This window comes from Lissotriton vulgaris, chromosome 4_1 (genome assembly GCF_964263255.1).
Source record: "Lissotriton vulgaris chromosome 4_1, aLisVul1.2, whole genome shotgun sequence".
In the NCBI taxonomy this organism is placed as follows: domain Eukaryota; kingdom Metazoa; phylum Chordata; class Amphibia; order Caudata; family Salamandridae; genus Lissotriton; species Lissotriton vulgaris.
Genome location: NC_141691.1, coordinates 1,513,632,084 through 1,513,653,820, shown reverse-complemented (window position 1 = coordinate 1,513,653,820; position 21,737 = coordinate 1,513,632,084).

Sequence of the window (21,737 nt, the reverse complement as noted above, 5' to 3'; positions counted from 1 at the left end):
AGCAGTACAAGTGGTGCCAAACGTATTTTGTGTGTGGGAAGAATGCATATGTTCAATTGGCACTGAATTGGTATGGCACATATTATGTGGCTGTTGTGTTTCCAAAGATATATCATGTGGAGAATTTGAAGCCTTTGGAGGAGAAGTCACCGCTTAGAGAGAAACGTTGCACTAGTGCTGGAGAGATTGTAAGAGATGTGTTTGGAGCATTGATGCCAAGTTTGGGAGTGGTTTCTAATGATATTAAGATTAAGAAGTTACACAAGGAGATGATGGACGGAGCACTGAAACTTTTCAGACACTCATCCCCAGTCACAGATCTGGGTTGAATCCATCATTGTTCTTTAGCTCACTTCGCCACCCCAGCTCAGACCAAGCTATATGCAAATCAGTCTTGACCCTGTCCCGCATGGGAACATTCCAGCCCAAAATACCAAGCCAGGTCTTTCCTGGACTGTAAACAAGCATCCTGTGACTGGTTTTGAATCCAGTGGCAAAGTGAGCAAGGGACCCATGTCTGGTATGACATACATGACATGGTGACTGAGGGAGTTTGGAGCATGCTTGGTAAAGGATTTGGAATGATTGAAAGTTGGTTTGCAAAGATTGGGAAGGGAATTCTTGGTTATATTCTTAAGCCAGTAGTCCGAATTGCGTTTTGTGCCATCCATTTGATAGGCATGGTGAAAGCTTTCCAGTGGCATGGTTCCAGACAAGTTGAGAATTCTACTAGACAGTGGGAGAGGCGGCTGGGGAGACTGTAGGACTGTCCCTATGAGAATCTCAAGACCTTGGAGAATTTTTAACAGGGAAGACTGGCTACGACTTCAGTTTAGGTTGGTTCTTTCTACAGGTAGTAAAGTGAGTGTGATGACACTAGTCATCAGAGGGGGGAATCTGATAGAGCGCAAATTTGCTCTGACAATTGTAGGGGTGCATCATATTCATGGATAGTTTGCACCCGCATATAATCTTTTATCATGTTAATATTGTGCTACTAGTTTGTGTAAGGTGAAGAGGTAGGCATATTTTCTTATAATGTAGAGGAATCAGCATTTCAATTACGCATGACTAGATGAAAATCTGGACATGTGGCTAATGAACATTGTAAGTTGTATGTATATGTAACACATTGATTTAAATTTGCTGGGTAACAATGCTCATGTACACATGTGGTTTATAAATTTACGCTCTGTTTCTTATGTTGGTTACATTTTGTAGGTCTAATATATATTTCTCCATGATCACTCTCGAGTTAGGTTTGCTAGTAGAATGCCTGTGTATGCAGGATTTGTTCTTTCTCACGTTTTCTGTTGCAGGTGGGGAAATGCATCTTTGTTAGTTAAAATAATGTCTTTGTTTTAGGAGTTAGGCTTGGGGAGTGAAATTACATTGACCGGCATGCTGATATTGTGAGATAGTGTTCTTTCTCACAGGAGAAAGCCTGTCTGGGAGCATCGCTGCCACTTGGAAGGTTACCTATGAGGAGGTGTATTGCATGGAAGGGGTGGTGTTACGTGGCATTGTGGGAATTCTCACACCAATTCTTGAACTGGAGTTAGGGAAAGAGTCAGGGGACTTCTGCCTTACATTGAGAAGAGAGGGCATCTTAAAACTAGCTCTGTAGCTTTATGCTACCTGGCCAATTCAACTTGATTGGTCTTCTTAGGAAGCCTTCACATGCTGACACCTTTTCAGAACTTGCCTTTGGGAATGCAAAGTTGGGATGCAGCGATAGTGTAGGGAGAGGCTAATGCTTTTTACCTATGAACCTCCGATGAAGGGAATTCTAGGTATAAGAGCGGTAATATTCTGTGTACTGATCCTTGAGTTGGTTATTCTGTGTATGCTGCATCGTCTTAACTTTACCCATAGGTTTGGCTTTGTATTAGCTCCAATGTATTTCTACACCCTCATCTTGAGGTGCTTGCATGTCTAGCTGGTCTTGGCCTTGTAATAATCTAGATAAATTTGGATTCAAGAGTCTGTGATTCTTTAGAGTCACGGTTCATTGGAATGGTAATGCAAAATTGTCTAACCATAATTTCCTCCGCTCCACACTTTCAAGCAGACAAAGAGGCATCTTCCAGGGGTTCCAGAGTAAGTCTAGAATGTGGAACCCGGCTCCTTCAATGGGTAACGCATAGGTAAGCTGGTACATTCATCTGACACATTTGTTTGTGTAACAAAGGAGCTGGTTTAAGGTATATTTTTTTAACACAACATATTGGATTATGTTTTCAATATACTGGTTTATATGAAAAGCACATGTCTGTGTGTGTTAAGTGCATTGGTGTATGTACCATAAAAGCTAGTCTATTTATAACACAATGCGTTGCGTGCAGGTTATACTAGTTTGTAGGCAAACTGTATTTGCTTGCCTTCATAATTTTTCTTTTAACTGAATGAGCATAGGTCCAGTACCGGAAAAGTCTCAACATCCTATTACTCATGACAAATTCCTTAACTGCCCTGGGCCTTAATCTGACCTTGTGTACTGTAACTAACTGGTGCTCATGGAAAGTGTTTCACGACCCCTAGGGTAAGTTCATGTGATGCATGCTGGAAAGTGGCTTATTAGTAGTGATAAGAAGTGACTTACTACTAATAATGAGGCCACAAGCACAATGAAAGGTTCAGTTAGAGTCTCAATAAACAAATCCCTTGCTCAACCATGGTAGCTGGCAGCCAGCAGACAGGATTAATTTAGGAGGCAGGTTTGTAAAGCAATTATAAGCATCAATACATTAATGGAGTAAGACACAACACACAATAAAAATCCAACACCAATTTATAAATATAAATGATATTTTTATGAATGAATAGACAAAAAATGGCAAAAATCCAATGTTCGGAACTGGAGATATTAATTTTTAAAGAATAAACACTTTTACGGCTTAAAAAGCAATAGTGCCTTATTGTGACATCTGCTCACGGTTGACGGTGACAAGGTCAATCTTTGAGGCAGACTGCAATAGAGCCCTGGTAGGATACAGTAAATGAGAGTCCTAGTCAAAATTTTACCTTTTCACATGGTCATTTTTCTAGAGCTTTGTCTCTTGACATCGAGTGAGGCTCCTCTTCAGGCCGGATTTGAGTTGATGTATTTGGCTTGGTTTTCGGTGAGGATCCAGTGAAATCCTGGAAGTTTGGAGCACTGGAGCTTTCAGCAGAATGAACCTGAAATACAGGCCTGGTTGTGGTTGAAGGTCGCCAGCTTGACTTTTAATGTTGAGTCGGTCACCTTATGGAGCTTTTTACAAAAAGTTCCCAAACTTCACTAAACTTCTTGATTTTTTTCCAGATGGTCTCCATTTAAGGTTGAAAGTGTCCACAACACCAATCCAGGGGTCTAGAATCTGAGATGGCCTTTGGGATGTTGGGACTGCAAGACTAGAATAACTACAAGGTTTGAATGCATTAAAAATATATTTATACTGTTTGGTTTGCATTCTGTATTTGTTTGCTGTCATAATGAATTGGTTCATAGGAACAATACTGTGGTTTGCATGCATACTCTTGTGCTGTGCATGGGCGAAACACTGGTCCACACATCTAACATATTGTTTAAGATGCATAACATATTGGTTATCTCCCATTTTGTACTGCTTGTATCCAGAGCACTCTGTTTAACATGCATAGCATATCAATTTGCGAGAGTAACATATGAATGTTATTGTTTGTTTAATGTATGGTTTTATGTAGATATAATGTATTGATTCAATCTTGTAATGGACTGGCTTATGCACGTCATACATTTAACTAACTAAGCAGCCTATTGGCTTGAAAGCATTACAAAGTGGTTTGCATTCATAATGAATTAGTAGACTTGCATAACCCCATGGTTTGTAAACCTAAAACATTGGTTCACACTTGTGATCTACTTGTTTGTGTGTGTAATATATTTGTTGTAATGTACAATATATTGGTTTGAAAGCATTACGTGCTGATGTGCATGCATGCCATTCTGGTTCCCATACATTATTGGCTGGTTTACATCAATACCATACTGATTTGCTTCTACTGGTTGGCACACACAATTCCATAGCTCATATACATGACATTTTGGTTCATTCTTGTAATGCTGAATCACCTTTTATTTTGTTCTAGTATACAGTTTAGGACGGGTCAGGCATCCTGTGTAAAAAAACATGTATTTCTTAATACTGGAAAATATTGAATAAAATTGTTTGCACTTATAACATATATTTGTGCATGAGGATTCTTGCATATTGTTAATGCAATGTGTACTAAAATTGTTGTCAGTTTTTAGGTCTCACTGACAGACAGCTCTTAACTATCTATTGTCGGGGCTTTGTGTCAGCCCACTTCTCACCATTACTTGGCTTTCTCGTCACTCACATTTGGGTTCATACAGGATGATATGTAGGGCCTTGAAGGGCTGGTCTGACAGATCAGTGTATGGACAGTTTTTTTGGCTCTTTGTGAGCATGTTTTATGGTCTGATGGCCGTACTATTGATTTCTCTGATATTATACTAACTTTGCCTAATCAAGGACAAATGCATTCAGTCTCCCACAGCTGGCAAAACACTTTCACAGCGTGTAATTACAAATTAAGAATTGCTCCAATTTGTGGTTTCGACTATACGCAAGATGGCGGCTTGAAGATGATCCTCCGCCGAGCCGGACCTTCTTCTGACGTCTTTTGTCTTTGCCACGGAATGTACTGAGTCTTGAAGATGCATTTTCTCCACCAGAACACGAACGCTGCAGGGTGAACTAATTTTCTTCACCTGCCGCGCAACGCTTTCCCGATTTTCGGAACCACACGTTCCTCAGCTGTGCTGGCCGCCATCTCCCTGACGTGCAGCTCTCCTCAGAATCGACGCGCCTTAGACGACAGGCTGCATTTTCCCTCCTAGTGGCTTCCTTGACTCTTCTCTATTGGGCATTGTTTATTTACCACATTTATGGAGCATTTTCAAGCTTTATCACTACTCTCATGCCTGCTTTTTCCCTCATAATACAGTGACACCTGTACTCTCTTTCCTTTATGGTCTTCAGCGTTTTGCTTGGCATCCACAACTGGCATGTTTTATCTGACGCTCTTGAATAGTCTGTTAGTTTGGGACTCACATTTGCCTTGCTCCTTTGCTATTCACTCTACTCACGAGTTGCTCTATGTTGGTTCCAGCGCTCCCGTGCCAGAATGGAGTGAAGTGCCCTGATAAAGGATTTTGTTTCAGGCGAGAAGGATCAGCTAAGCATTAGGAAAAGACTGATACTGCATTTTTTAAGTTCTCTGCCTTGCTTCTTGAATATCTCGAGCTGCTACACGTTCTATATGAGGAGGTCTATCACTTTCTGATGCATAATGCTTAATTACATAAATAAATGACTGTACATTGAATAGTTTAACAGCATACTGTATACTAACGGATGTAGTGAAGTAGAATGCCTTTTTCCCCATAAAGATTATAATTACTATCATTTAAATGCAGCATGAACGGTCCGGCGATTAGAGGTGTAAACAATTTGAAGTTATATGACATCTAGTGCAAAGGGTTGTAACGTAATTGTTTACATCAATTATATCGGAGACAGCAGTAATCCAGTGCTCAACTTAGTGAGGATCTAACGTTTTTTCAACAGGCACTATATGTCGGTTGTTACCCACGTTACTTGCAGCTGCTGTGAAAATGTTTTGATGATTTTGGCGTACCCAAGATACTGTTGTCTCTGGCATCTTTAACATTCCTAATTGGTTCCCAACCTCTCTGAGACACGTTATGTATGCTAACTTTTCGGAATATTAGTTCAATTCCTGCCATATTCCTGGACTGCACCTCTTCTCATTGCTCTGCGCACATCTTCAAATAAAAAGCTGTAAATTGCGTTGGTTGGTAACTTCCCTCCTCTATTGCTCCTGCATTCTACATACTACATGAAGGAAGTTGTCCTCCACTTGTCTTCGTCATCTTGCTACTGTGCCTTTGTTGTTTCTCCTTGCTGTGTCATCGTCTGCACCCTAAGGATCAACTTCTTTCACACACAGTACTTTATGAGTGATGCTATATGACCAAACTCCGCAAGCCAAAGTTTGTCTTTGTCCCTTCTCATTGCTGTATTAAGGATCTGGCTTCTACATCTGCTCCTGAATTTGCTTCTTCATCTTCAATGGCTGGTGCTCCTCCTAATCGATCTTCTGCATCACAGTCCTTGTCATCCAAATCCTCTCCTCCTACTACTTCGTCCAAACGACTGAAGCATGATCTTCCCTCTCCAGATAAATCTTCTTCTCCTATTTCTATGGAACTCATTTTGGAAGAGATTCGGCTCTACGTCCTTTTTTTGAGGATACTAACAATGAATTGAAGCTACTAAAGGAGAAGTGGTCAACTATGGATGACAGGATTTCCTCTGTGGAACAACAAGTCTCAGAGATACCAGCCCATGCTAACCGTATATCTTCCTTGGAGAAATCAGTTCAGCAGCACACGGAGGATTTGGAAAACAGAAATAGGAGAAACAATCTTTGTATTTATGGTCTCCCGGAGTCTCTGGAAGGTGTGATCCTGTTACTTTCTTCACCTCCTTTCTCCAAAAATTGCTGGATATGCCACCCAACACTTCTCTTATCCTCCAAATCACACATAGACTTGGCCCTCATTCTTCCACTTCTTCAAAACCACGAGGAGTCATCATCCTCTTCTTGAAGTTCATGGATCTTCTTTCAGTTCTTTCGGCCGCTAGATCCAAGCGTCAGATTTCCTGGTTGGGCCAGAGAGTGTTAATTTCACAAATTGTCTCCAACGCAACGGCGGCCAGGAGAAAAGAGTTTCTCAATCTTCGTGCACCGTTACGTTCTCTAGGTGCAAGATATGGCTTGTTCCACCCATGCATCTTTAAGGTCACCCATCAGAATCGAACATGGACTTTTCAAAATCCTGGAGAACTTAAGAACTTCATTCACATTCAGTCTAACAGTGGCGTGGATACTTCCTCCCCTTCTAGTGGCTGACTCTTTTCTTGTTTGTGCTTGAGTATTAGTCTCTTATGATACTTTTTGCATGGTTCTGACAATGATTCTATTTTTCACTTATCTGCTACTGGTTCCTTTGAATATGTTATGATGTAATTCTCTTCGTTTCTATACTTATTGTTCTTGCATTTTATCATATTGTTCGTATTCTTATTATATTATTGTGGTGTATTATTAGTATTTACTCTTTTCATCTATTCTCGCACAGGTTCCTGATATTTGTCTTTCTCATTCCGTGCGGCTCCTTGTCCTCGATTCCCTTCTCCTGGCTCGGTTGGACTTCCGCTTTTCAAGCGACCCGTCTTGTTGAGTGTCGAAATTGCCCCACTTCCCTCTTGTTTGTCCCCCTCAGGTATGTTCCTTTCAGTCGTCCTTTGGATATGTACAGTCTACTCTCCTTTTTTAGTTTCTTTTTCCTTTACTGTCTTTTCCCTTAACTCTCCTTTTAACCCATTCTGCTTTACTCTCTTTACTTTCCTTACTCTATCTTACTCAGGCTACATTTGGCATCTATATCTCTTTATACTACTTGTTTGTATTATTTGTACCCAACCAACTCAGTGGCTGTCTGCTATTGCTCATTTTGTTTGCAATTCATGTTTATATTAATTTTATACTTCTTACACATTCAGAGTCAACTCCTGGAATGTAAAAGGTTTTAACAATCCCATTAAACGACAGAGAGTAATTTTCCATTTGGCGTCTTATAACCCTGACTTAGTTCTTTTACAAGAAACCCACCTTAATGACGTTGAAACCCTTAAATTAAAAGGACAGTGCGTTGGTACAGTTTTGTTTTCTCCTTCTCTTAATAAGAAGAATGATGTTGCTATTTTATGTCATAAAAAATTGAAATGCAGAGTGTTATCACAAGAAAACGATGAAGATGGTAGATGGATATTGTCTAAATTGCTTATCAACTCTGTCCCTTTAACTGTTTTCAATGTTTATGGTCCCACCCAACCTGACTCTTCTTTTTGGCCTATGATTACAAACAAATGCTTTCAGTATAAAGACGTTTCCTTTATTTTAGGTGGTGATTGTAACCAGTTTGTAGAGCTATTTATTGACCGCAAATCTTCAGTATGATTTATCCCTCACAAACCTCATAAACAGTTTTTGACACCATCTTTCAATCACGACTTATTGATTCTTGGAGGCTTTCTCACCCTGATACTTTAGACTATTCCTTTTTCTCTCCTCCTCACTTGTCTTTTTCTCGTTCGGACTACATCTTTCTCTCTCAATCTCTGTCTCAAATTTTACTTTCTTCATCTATTGAACCAATTGTTATTTCAGACCATTCTCCCATTGTGACAGACCTTGACTTGCTTCCACCGCATCCCCGACCCTCTCGCTGGCGTTTTTAATAGCACACTTCTTACTGATCCTACTTTCTCTTCTGCATTTCGTTCCTTCGCTACAGAGTTATTTCTTTTTAATACTGACCCTAATACCCCACCTTATATCCTCTGGGACTCATTTAAGGTTACTGCTAGTGGATTCATTATTGATTTTATCTCCCGGAAAAAGAAACACTGTCTTTAGAAACATAAGTCTCCTCTAGCACATATAAAATCCTTGGAACATAAATTTTACACCTCATCAGATGAACATATAATACCTGAGCTTTTACGTGAAAAAGTACAGTTTAATAAACTCACAACTGATAATGCCTCTTCAATTCTTCTTCGCTCTAGTGCTCGCTATTATGGGGGCCGTAACAAGTCTGGGAAACTTCAGCCCTTCAAACAGTGACCAATACCATCAAAATGGCACTGGATGAGGGCAGTTCTATGATTCTGGTGCTGTTGGACCTCTCCGCCGCTTTTGATACGGTGTCTCACACGGTGCTTCTCGATCGTTTAAAGGACATAGGCTTGGAAGGAGTGGCTCTGTCTTGGATGGATAGTTTTCTATCAAGCCGCTCCCAAGAAGTTAGGCTGGGCTCCCACAAATCCATCCATAGGGAGCTCAACAAGGGAGTGCCACAGGGCTCCTGTTTAAGCCCGACACTATTCAATGTGTATGTGGCCCCCTTAGCCAACTTAGCAAGATCATTTGGGTTTACCCCGGTGTCGTACGCCGACGACACCCAACTCCTTTTCCCTTTTAAAAGTCTGACACCTGCAATAAAAAGATCTTTTGCAGATGGAATGAGAGCAATATCCGAGTGGATGTCATCAAACTGTCTCCAATGCAACATAGGGAAAACAGAGGTCAAGTTGTTTGGACAAGCAGCAACACACTGGTCACCTGAATGGTGGCCCTTAGAATTAGGACCTGTTCCCAGCCCTAAGAGCACGGTCAAAAACCTGGGAGTGCTATTAGATCAGACACTCACTTTTAAGGACCATGTAAATCAAGTGGCCAGTACTTGCTTTCGGGCAATTGGGATGCTAAAAAGAGTGTTCCCCTATCTGCCAGACTGCCACAGGAAAACACTTGTGCAGGCGCTAGTCATCAGCAGAGTGGATTATTGTAACGGTCTTCGCTTAGGAGCTAATGAAGGACAACTCAAAAAGTTACAAGTGATCCAAAATACGGCAGCAAGGACTGTCCTTAATGTACCTTCCAGGGCTCCTTCTCGCCCCCTGCTGACCAGACTCCACTGGTTGCCAGTGAGGAAGCGAGTACAGTTTAAGACTCTATGCACCATTCATAGAAGTATGATAGGTGAAGGTCCAAAATATCTGGCCAAAATCTTTCAGCCATATGCTCCTGGACGCTCCCTGCGCTCTGGCAACCTGGAGCTTTTGCAGGTACCTAGAATAAAGAAGTCCAGACAAGGAGGCCGAGCGCTGGCCCATGTTATTTATTTATTTATTTATTTATTTATAGAGTTTTATATAGCGCGAACAAGACCCGTGGGTATCAGAGCGCTTCACATGTAAGATACATTACAGACATTATAGAAGCAATTGTAACAAGGCTCTGGAACTCTCTACCTCTTGAGTTGAGATCACTCACCAGCCACCTGATTTTCCGGAAGACCTTAAAAACACACCTATTTTCCAGCAATTGACTTTCCCCTGGTAATATGCACTATCCCCTCTGAACAAAACCATCTGGAGTTATATTCTTACTTACCGGGGGTCTATTCAGGCGCTATATAAGAATATAAAATAAAATAAAAATAAAATAATAATTATCTAAAATCTCGTAAGGAATGCACTCTCATAGAAGCCGTTTATTCTTCTAACAATTCTCTTTTACATAAAGATAAAGATATATTGGATCAATTTCAACTCTTTTATCAACAACTTTATATGCCAGAGTCTCCTCCATCCCCTGCTCTTATTCAATCTTATTTTGACAAACTTTCCACACCCTCCCACCCTCATCTTAACTTTCAGACTCTTGATCTTGATTTCTCTCTATCGGAACTTTCACTGACCTTGGCTTCCCTCACTAAGGGGAAAACACCTGGTCCTGACGGTTTTCCTGTTGAATTTTACCTGCATTTCTCTGATCTTCTCCTGCCCAAACTTCTAGTGCTTTTTCAATCCTTTTATTCTTCAGGCAAAGCTGAAGGTACCTTTCAAGACACTACAATCTGTCTGATCCCAAAAGAAGGCCGTGGCCCCAAATTTTGTAAAAATTATATCGCCCAATCTCTTTAGTGAATGTAGATTATAAACTGTTTGCCAAGCTACTTGCATTACGATTAGATCCTTTAATGCAACATCTTATTGGCAAAGAGCAATGCGGTTTTGTGAAGGGTAGACTCACTTCTGACAATTCCCGCCTCTTCCTTAATGTTCTAAACAAAGCTCCACTTCTGTCTATACCTTTGGCCACCATCTCGGTTGATGTGGAGAAAGCCTTTGATCGAGTTGATTGGTCCTTTTTATTTGCGTGGTTTTAATTGCAAATTTGTCTCCCTCGTGTCTCTCCTTTATTCTGCACCCAAGGCATCTGTACTTGTAAATGGTCACCTTTCTCCCTCTTTTCCTCTTCAACGTGGTGTTCGACAGGGTTGTCCTTTATCACCTCTCCTTTTTGTTCTAGCTCTTGAGCCTTTTCTTTCTTCGATTCGTAATAATCCCTCTATCTCTGGCTTTCCTTATAGAGATAACCAACTTAAACTTTCCGCTTATGCATATGATATTCTTCTGTTTCTTTCTAATCCTGAAGTGTCCATTCCCTCTTTACTTTCTGAATTTTCATCCTTCTCTTTGGTTTCTGGACATAAAATTAACTCTGATAAAACTGAAATTCTTCCCTTAACCAAAACTTGTCTTCCTCACCTTTTCTCCACCACTGGTTTTGCTTGCAATAGCTCAAAAATTAAATATTTGGGCATTTGGTTCTCCAATTCCATCTCTTCATCAGTTAAATTGAATATGTCTGCAGTCTTGTCCCGCATTGAGCAGCTCTTTTCCTCTTGGAATCCTCTCTTTCTCTCCTGGTGAGGCCATTTAGATTCAATAAAAATGATGATTGCTCCCATTCTAATTGATACTTTTTCTATGTTACCTGTTCATATACCTGCGCTTTATTTTAAACGTATTGATTCCTCCCTCTTGAAATTTCTTTGGAAGAATAAAAAAGCTAGGATTTCTCTTCTTGGGCTTCGTAAACCAAAATCGAATGGTGGAGTTAAATTCTCTGACTTTCGTCTCTACCACAAATCTTTTTTACTTCATCAAGCTTCACGTTGGCTCTCTCCAGGCTCCTCTCCTTTTAGTCCCCTCTGGCTTCTCATTGAACAAACTCTTTTACTACCCTTTTCTTTTGATGAGGCGATACGTTTCTTAACTAAGTCTCCTTTTATACTATCTCCTTTATTCAAACATACCTTTTCTCTTTTAAAACCTTTAGTTCTTCCTCAAGAGATCACTCAGGCTTCTTTTTTAACTACCCCTATTTGGTATAATTCTCCTATTGTTTTTAATAATAGACCTATATCTTGGACTTCATGGAGATTAAAGGGTATCATATGGGTCCATCACCTATTTAATGGCTTGACTCCTTGCTCTTTCCCTCAATTTCAACTCTTATTCAAATGCTCGCACTCCTTTCTATATAAGTTCAATATCCTTATGGGACTTATTCTTGATTGCTATTATTCTCTTCCTTACTCGTCTCCAGCAACCTCACCTCCACACCCTCTTCTTTCTATTCTTACTACTTTCCCTAAAGCTTCTCTTATTTACACTTTTTTCTCCTGTCCTAATCCTGACCGTGCTAAGACTAAGGTGGAGCTGGCTTGGGAGGCCGATTTTGGTTGTACTTGGTCTGTTGCTCTCTGGGACAAACTTTGGTCCAGGTCTCTGAAAGTTGCCCGTTCTGCTTCTTTCACTCAATCTCTATTCTATATCTATCACAGACTCTTCCTTTCTCCTCTTGCCTCAAATGCAGATCTCTTACACTTGTTCTCTTTCTGTCCTGATGTCTCCGGGTTTTGGGATAAGGTATGGCCTTATCTCTCCCGTATTTTTTCACTTTCTATTCCGTATACCTCTATAACTCTCTTTCTGGGTAGTCTTTCCAACTCCTTGGAACTCCTTTCACATTCTCATGGTCTTTTTGATCTTATGCTTGCTCTTGCCTTTCAACATATCTCTTCTAATTGGAAGTCTCTTGGCAAGCTTGCCATACAAGGTTGGTGGAATACTTTATGCCATTTCCACAGGCTTGATGTTGCTTTTGCCTCGTCATGCACACCATTACGCAACACAGATCTCTACTGGTTACCTCTTACCTCGTACCTAGATCGGTTGTTTTTAAATCATCCTGTTCCTGTTAACTCAGAGAATTTTAAGCCTCCTTGAATGGTTAATACTCTCTCCTTCCTGTTAATTTATTTCTAATACCCCCCCATATACCGACATGTTTTGTTCTTCTTTATTCTATTTTATTTTCTAATTAGAAGGCGTATCATTTATTTGTTTGCCATAGTTTAGCCTTTATTATGTATTTAACGCTGTTATTGCTCCCTCTCCCTCCCTCCTTTTTTTCCTCTCTCCCCTTAACCCCTTCGATGCTGATGACGGCCGGGAGCCGTCATGGCACACAGCGCTCGTGTGCTGATGACGGCTCCCGGCCGTCATGGCGCCTACCTGCGGGAGGAGGGCTGCAGCTCCACCCGCGTGTCGGCGATTTTTTTTTTTTTACTGCGGGAGGCAGGGGAAGACCTTCCCGTGCCTCCCCCACCCGCCCCCTCCAACGTCACTGATGACGTCAGCGCGCGAGCCGCGCTGACGTCGGCACTTGTTTACTTTCTGTTTCCCCACCGGTGGCCGCCATTTCCAAGCTGCGCCTCGGTGGGGAAACAGGTACGTACAGCGATCTCGCTGCAACAATCTTTCTTTGCGAGGCACCGGGGGACAGAAAAGGGTTTGCCTTTCCCCCCGGTGCCTCTTTTCTGCATTCCTGCTGCACGGTCGTGCAGCAGGAATGCAGAATAGTCTGATTTTTTTGTTTTTTTTTGGGATTCCTCTATCGGGGAGCGGCCCCTTGAGCAAGGGTCGCTCCCCCAGGGGTGCATATTGTTTTACTGTGCTTGCCCCCCCCGGGGGGGGGGGGCAGGAGATATATTGCGGATTTGTGTAGCCCACTGGACCACCAATGCAACATTGTTTGGGGAGTGGCCCCTTGGGCAAGGGTCACTCGCCTCGGGGGCATGTTTTTGGCGATCTGCCCCCGTGGGGGGCAGATCAAACAACGGTTTTTGTTTTTTTGTAGCCCACTAGGCCACCAGGGATGGGGCAGGAGATATATTGCGGATTTGTGTAGCCCACTGGACCACCAATGCGACATTGTTTGGAGAGTGGCCCCTTGGGCAAGGGTCACTCGCCTTGGGGGCATGTTTTTGGCGATCTTCCCCCGTGGGGGGCAGATCAAACTACGCTTTTTGTTTTTTTGTAGCCCACTAGGCCACCAGGGATGGGGCAGGAGATATATTGCGGATTTGTGTAGCCCACTGGACCACCAATGCGACATTGTTTGGAGAGTGGCCCCTTGGGCAAGGGTCACTCGCCTTGGGGGCATGTTTTTCGCGATCTGCCCCCGTGGGGGGCAGATCAAAAAACGCTTTTTGTTTTTTGTAGCCCACTAGGCCACCAGGGATGGGGCAGGAGATATATTGCGGATTTGTGTAGCCCACTGGACCACCAATGCAACATTGTTTGGGGAGTGGCCCCTTGGGCAAGGGTCACTCGCCTTGGGGGCATGTTTTTGGCGATCTGCCCCCGTGGGGGGCAGATCAAACAACGCTTTTTGTTTTTTTGTAGCCCACTAGGCCACCAGGGATGGGGCAGGAGATATATTGCGGATTTGTGTAGCCCACTGGACCACCAATGCGACATTGTTTGGAGAGTGGCCCCTTGGGCAAGGGTCACTCGCCTTGGGGGCATGTTTTTGGCGATCTGCCCCCGTGGGGGGTAGATCAAACAATGCTTTTTGTTTTTTGTAGCCCACTAGGCCACCAGGGATGCGTGAAAGGAGAGTGATCCCTCGAGCAAAGGTTACTCTCCATTTAGGCCCCACTAGATCACCAGGGATGTGTGTGGGGAGTGGCCCCTTGGGCAAGGGTCGCTCCCCAAGGGGGGCATATAATTTTACAGTGTCTGCCCCCCGGGGGGGGAGGGGCAGGACATATATTTATGTATTTTTGAGCCCCCTGGACCACCAATTTTACTCTGTATGGGGAGTGGCCCCTTGGGCAAGGATCACTCCCCTTGGGGGCATGCTTTTGGCTGTCTGCCCCCGTGGGGGGGCAGATCAAGCCATGCTTTATGTTTTTTGTAGCCCACTAGGCCACCAGGGATGGTTATAAGGAGAGTGTCCCCTTGGGCAAGGGTCACTTTCCATTTTGGCCCACTAGACCACCAGGGATGTGTGTGGGGAGAGGCCCCTTTGGGCAAGGCTCACTCCCCAAGGGGTGCAAATATGTCTATGGTGTCTGCCCCCCTTATATTTTGTATTTTTCTGCCTGCCTGAACCACAGATTTTGTGTTCTATAGGGAGTGGCCCCTTGTGCAAGGGTCACTCCCCTTGGGGGCATGTTTCTGGCAGTCTGCCCCCTTGGGGTAGGCAGATCACGTCGGTATTCTATTTTTTTGTAGGGCCCACTAGGCCACCAGGGATGTTTAGAAGCAAAGTGACCCCTAGGGCAAGGGTCAGTATCCATTTGGCCACTAGACCACCAGGGATGTGTATGGGGAGCGGCCCCTTTGGGCAAGGGTTGCTCCCCAAAGGGTGCAATTTATTTTGGTACATTGAATGTTTGATAATGTATTGGCCCACTGGACCACCAATGAAGCCATGTGTGGGGGGTGGCCTCAAGGGCAAGGGTTTCTCCCCTTTTACAGGGGTGAATATTTTATTTATACTCTTAGGCCCACTTACCCCTTAGCTTTTTTGGTGTATTGTGTGTTGACTGGTGCATTATTTCAATATGTGATTGTAATGTTTTTTCTTCTCCTTTTTATTGTAGTGTAAAGCTTGTGATTCCTGTTTGTGGTTTTGACAGTGGTTGTTCTGCAGTTTTGCGTATTTGCGTTTATTTGGTAAGAAAAACATTTTTGTAGGGTTTACTTCAAATGAGTATTATTGTTATGCATAAATGTCTTTTTTTGTAAGTGCTGTCATAATGGCTGTATTTCTGTTTGTGTTCTGAGCATGAAATTAATTGCGATGTTTTTTGCGTTGTTTTTTGTGTAATTTGTTTTTTTACCTTTTTCTTTTTTAGTGGGATATTGTTGATCCTTTCCGTGTCTGTGCAGAGTAGGTGGTGCTGAGTCTAGCTGCTTCTGTCAAGTGAGTGGTATAGTGTTGGAGTATATAGGTCTGTGAGATAAAGCAACATTGTGTTTATTTCTTTTTTTTCAAAGGATTTGTGGTTCACGTGTTTGACAAATAATCTTTTTTAGTTAGCATTATGGCTAGCCGTAGAATGACTGCTCAGCAGGTGATTAGTTTGCTTCTTGAATCTTCCTCTGAGCTGGATTATGAGACTGACAGTGCGTCTGAGGGAGAGGATGATTCAGGCAGTGAGTTTTCTCTCCACATGGAATCATCGGATGATGAATCCAATCTCAGTGCGGACGAAGTGCCTGTTTTAGAGGAGGAGATTGATGTGCCGATGCAGCAAGAGACATCTGGCTTGCAACCTGGTGCTTCAAGCATTCCCATTGGAAGTGCTGGACTCTGGGTTGATCCAAAAATGGTGCAGCCGGTGTTGTCTGACTTTACTGGTTATGCAGGGTGTAAAGTGGATTGTGAAAATTTCTTGCCTATACAGTTTTTTAAGTTGTTCATGGATGATGTCTTTTTGGCTGAGATTGTTGAGCATACTAATTTGTATGCGGAACAGTTTTTGAGGAAGAACAGTGCCAAACTTAGGCCCCACTCTAGAGCTACCCGTTGGACTCCCACAAATCTGGATGAGATGAATAGGTTTTTCGGTTTGACTTTTTTGATGGGCTTGATAAGGAAGCCTTCCCTGGCTTCATATTGGTCTTCCAGTCCCTTGATGGCAACGTCTATATTTCCTGCAGTTATGACTCGTGATAGGTATTTACTTTTGCTTCGTATGCTGCATTTCGTTGACAATGATTTGGCGTTGCCAAGAGATCACCCTGACTATGACCGCCTTTTTAAGATTAGGCCTGTTATTGATCATTTTGTAGATCGATTTTCAGAGATCTATTCTCCAGGCAAAGAAATTTCTATTGATGAGTCTTTGGTCTTGTTCAAGGGTCGTTTACTTTTTAAGCAGTACATTCCTAGCAAGAGGGCACGTTATGGAATTAAGCTGTATATGTTGTCTGAGAGTAGGACAGGATATGTCTCCAATTTACGTGTGTACACTGGTAAGGATTCCACTATTGACCCCCCTGGTTGTCCGTCCACTTTTGGAGTGGCAGAGAAAATTGTCTGGGATCTTGCTAGAGGACTGTTTAACAGAGGCCACCATTTGTACCTTGATAACTTCTACACTGCTTTGCCATTGTTTAAGGAGTTGTTGAAAGTAGACACTTTTGCCTGTGGCACAATCCGCTCTAACCGTAAAGGTTATCCGAAAGAGCTTGTTTGCAAAAAGCTTCAGAGGGGACAGTGCAGTGCCTTGCGTAGTGATGAACTGCTAGCTGTAAAATTTGTCGACAGGAGGGATGTGTACATGCTGAGTACCATCCATGATGAAAGTACTACATCTATGCCTGTTTGGGGTGCTGTTGCTGAAGTGCGTAAACCTGTGTGCATTGTAGACTACAATAAGCACATGGGTGGTGTTGACAGAGTTGATCAGAGGTTGGAACCTTACACTGCTATTCGTAAGTCTTATATTTGGTATAAGAAGTTGGCCATCCATCTGTTCAATTTAGCAACTTTTAATGCTTTTGTTGTGTTCAAGGAGTGTTCTCCTGCGTCAAAGTCGACTTTTGTTCAGTTTCAGGAGTCTGTGATAGGCAGCCTTGTTGTTGTGGAACAGGCACATATTCCTAGAGTCGGAGTGGTGGAGGAAGTGGCTAGATTGCGAGATCGCCACTTTGCTGATTACATTCCTGCCACGCCCAGAAAAAACAATCCCTGTAAGAGATGTAAAGTCTGCTATCGAAGAGATGTGCGGAAGGATACTCGTATGCACTGTGCTGATTGTCCTTCTAATCCTGGGCTTTGTGTGCCCAGATGTTTCAAAATGTATCACACTCAAAAGAAATTTTGGGAGCTACCGTGAGTCTAATGGTGTACTGCCTGGTCTGTAATGTTTTTTATTGGTTATTCAGTTGCATCTGTGGCATTAGTATTTTGTTTTTTAGTTAATGCTGTTTGTAGTTGTAGTTTTATATCTAGTTCCAAATGGTTTGTAATTTTTTTCTTTGTTTTTAAAAAAAAATTATTTGGCGGTGTGCATGGATTGGTGTTTGGCTGGCGGCGTGCATGGACTGGTGTTTGGCTGGCGGCCTGCATGGACTGGCACTTGACTGGTGGTGTGTCTGGACTGGTGCTTGGCTGGCAGTGTGTGTGGATGGGCGCTTGGCTGGCGATGTGCGTGGGCTGGTGCTTGGCAGGCGGTGTGCGTGGGCTGGTGCTTGGCAGGCGGTGTGCGTGGACTGGTGCTTGGCAGGCGGTGTGTGTGGTCTGGGGCTTGGCAGGCGGTGTGCGTGGACTGGTGCTTGGCAGGCGGTGTGTGTGGTCTGGTGCTTGGCAGGCGGTGTGCGTGGACTGGTGCTTGGCTGGCGGTGTGTGTGGAGTGGTGCTTGGCTGGCAGTGTGTGTGGAGTGGCGTTTGGCTTGCGGTGTGCGTGGAGTGGTACTTGGCTGTCTGTGCATGGAGTGGCGCTTGGCTGTCTGTGCATGGAGTGGTGCTTGGCTGGCGGTGTGTGTGGAGTGGTGCTTGGCTGGTGGTGTGCGTGGAGTGGCGCTTGGCTGTCTGTGCATGGAGTGGTGCTTGGCTGGCGGTGTGTGTGGAGTGGCGCTTGGCTGGTGGTGTGTGTGGAGTGGCGCTTGGCTGGTGGTGTGTGTGGAGTGGCGCTTGGCTGGTGGTGTGTGTGGAGTGGTGCTTGGCTGGTGGTGTGTGTGGAGTGGTACTTGGCTGGTGGTGTGCGTGGAGTGGTGCTTGGCTGGTGGTGTGGGTGGAGTGGCGCTTGGCTGGTGGTGTGCGTGGAGTGGTGCTTGGCTGGCGGTGTGTGTGGAGTGGTGCTTGGCTGGCAGTGTGTGTGGAGTGGCGTTTGGCTTGCGGTGTGCGTGGAGTGGTACTTGGCTGTCTGTGCATGGAGTGGCGCTTGGCTGTCTGTGCATGGAGTGGTGCTTGGCTGGCGGTGTGTGTGGAGTGGTGCTTGGCTGGTGGTGTGCGTGGAGTGGCGCTTGGCTGTCTGTGCATGGAGTGGTGCTTGGCTGGCGGTGTGTGTGGAGTGGCGCTTGGCTGGTGGTGTGTGTGGAGTGGCGCTTGGCTGGTGGTGTGTGTGGAGTGGCGCTTGGCTGGTGGTGTGTGTGGAGTGGTGCTTGGCTGGTGGTGTGTGTGGAGTGGTACTTGGCTGGTGGTGTGCGTGGAGTGGTGCTTGGCTGGTGGTGTGGGTGGAGTGGCGCTTGGCTGGTGGTGTGCGTGGAGTGGTGCTTGGCTGGTGGTGTGTGTGGAGTGGCGCTTGGCTGTCTGTGCATGGAGTGGTGCTTGGCTGGCGGTGTGTGTGGAGTGGTACTTGGCTGTCGGTGCGCGCTGAGTGGTGTTTGGCTGGCGGTGTGCATGGTCTGGTGCTTGGATGGTGGTGTGGGTGGACTGGCGCTCGGCTAGCGGTGTGCGAGTAGTTACTTTTTGTTGGTCACTACACACACTGCTAGGTGAGTGACACTCCACGCAGTCCATCATTTTGTGTTGTTGCAATGTCGGAAATGTGGGCGTGTGAAAGTGATGGGCCCTTGAATGGCGCTGTCTGCTGGTGTGAGTGTTGAAATGTGATGGGTCCGCGGCTGGCGGTGTGAATGTTTTGTATGTGTCACACGTACGAAAGGTGTATGAATGGCCTGTAAAGAGGTTGGTGCCTTGACGTGGCTTTACAGCTCACGAGCTGTGAGTCAGTGGTTCAGTTTATCATACTTTCAATTATACGCAGTGTATTTCATTTTTTTGAAATTACTTGCGAATACAATTGTATGTACTGAATCATCACTCACCCTCGTGCCAAATCCAACCAGAATGTGTGTGTGCTTGCGGATTAGATGGCTGTGCAGTAATGTTTGTCTTTTATCTCTTTCTGAAGTAGGATGTACCTTGTCCCTTATTGTGATTGTTGTAATGTGTTGCTGTTCTTTCTGGATGGTGTCAATGGTCTGGTTTGTATCAGGTATGAAAGGCGCGTGAATGGCCTGTAAAACGGTTGGTGCCTTGTCGTGGCTTTACAGCTCACGAGTTGCGAGTCACTGGTTCGGTTTTTATGCATTTATTTATTGACAGAGCATTTCATTTTTCGAAAGTTCTTGTTAGTAAAATTTTATGTACTGAACCATCACTCGCCCTCGTGCCAAATCCAACCTGTATGTGTGTGTCTTTGAGGAATAGTTAGCCATGCCTTGAATGTTTCACTTTGGAGTAACTCTGTTACGGTGTACATTATAGCTATAAATAACGTACTAAATTTAGTTATTATTGTTAAACCATGGAAGTATATGTCATGTCTTTCTGGTGAATTCTATTGATTTTTATACAGAATCTCCTGCAAACTTGAAATTGTCTGTCACAATTTCCTTGAATCACACGCTCTCAAATTGAAAACTTAATTCTCCACCGTACAATTTGAACCGTTTCCTGTTGCAGCCACTATGCCTACCCACGCAAGTGAGGTACCATTTTTATCGGGAGACCTGGGGGAACGCTGGGTGGGAGGAAATTTGTGTGAGCCCAGTGACGCCACGCTTTCCCACACAAAAAAAGTGTGTCAAAACTGATTTTTCCATCAAAAATTGTGGTTTGCAAGGGATTCTGGGTAAAGGAACGTTGGAGGATCCACGCAAGCCATACCTCCTTGGAAGCCCCCGGGTGTCTACTTTTCAGAAATGTATGGGTTTGGTAGGTTTTCCTACATGGCCGTCTCGCACGGGGCCAAAAACCCAGGTAACCCCTCTTTCAAAAGCTGGTGGGATTGACATTCAATACCACCAGCTTTTGAAAGAGGGGGTACCTGGGTTTTTGGCCCCGTGCGAGACGGCCATGTAGGAAAACCTACCAAGCCCACACATTTCTGAAAAGTAGACACCCGGGGGCTTCCAAGGAGGTATGGCTTGCGTGGATCCTCCAACGTTCCTTTACCCAGAATCCCTTGCAAACCTCAATTTTTGCAGAAAAAGTCAGTTTTTTCACACTTTTTATGCGTGGGAAAGCGTGGCGTCACTGGGTTCACACAAATTTCCTCCCACCCAGCGTTCCCCCAGGTCTCCCGATAAAAATGGTACCTCACTTGCGTGGGTAGGCATAGTGGCTGCAACAGGAAACGGTCCAAATCGTACGGTGGAGACATTACAATAACCAATAGCAAGATTACCTTCTTTTTTTTGGGGGGGGGACTGAGTTTTTGGACCGGGGCTCGGCGGGCATCTTTGGAAACTACCAAACCCAAACAGTTCTGAAAACTAGACACCCGGGGGAGTCCAGGGAGGTATGGCATGCGTGGGTCCCCCAATGTTTTCCTACCCAGAAATCCCTGCAAACCACAAATTTAGGTTAAAAAAACAGTTTTCCATACATTTTTGCGTGGGATCGCCGTGTCGGCACAAATGTCCTACCACCCTGCGTTCCCCTTGTTCTCCCGAGTAAAATGATACCTCACTTGTGTGGGTGGGCCAAAGGCCTGTGACTAAGGCAGGGGGGCTTAATTTGTTACACTGAAATACTACTTTTTTCAACATTCGTTTTTGGCCTGTTCTGCTTTGGGGCACCCACACAAGTGAGGTATCCTTTTACTCGGGAGAACAAGGGGAGCGCTGGGTGGTAGGACATTTTTACGGCACGGTGATTCCACGCAAAAAAGTTTGAAAAAGTGATTATTTTACCTAATTTTAAGGTTTGCAAGGTGTTCTGGGTAGGAAAACGTTCGGGGACCCACGCATGCCATACCTCCCTGGACTCCCCCGGGGGTCTACTTTTCAGAACTGTTTGGGTTTTGTACTTTCCTAAGAATACCACCGAGCCCCGGGCCAAAAACTCAGGTGCCCCCCCCCCCAAAATCAAGGTTGTTTTGCAATTTGGTATTGTAAATTCACCACCGTACAATTTGAACCATTTCCTTTCGC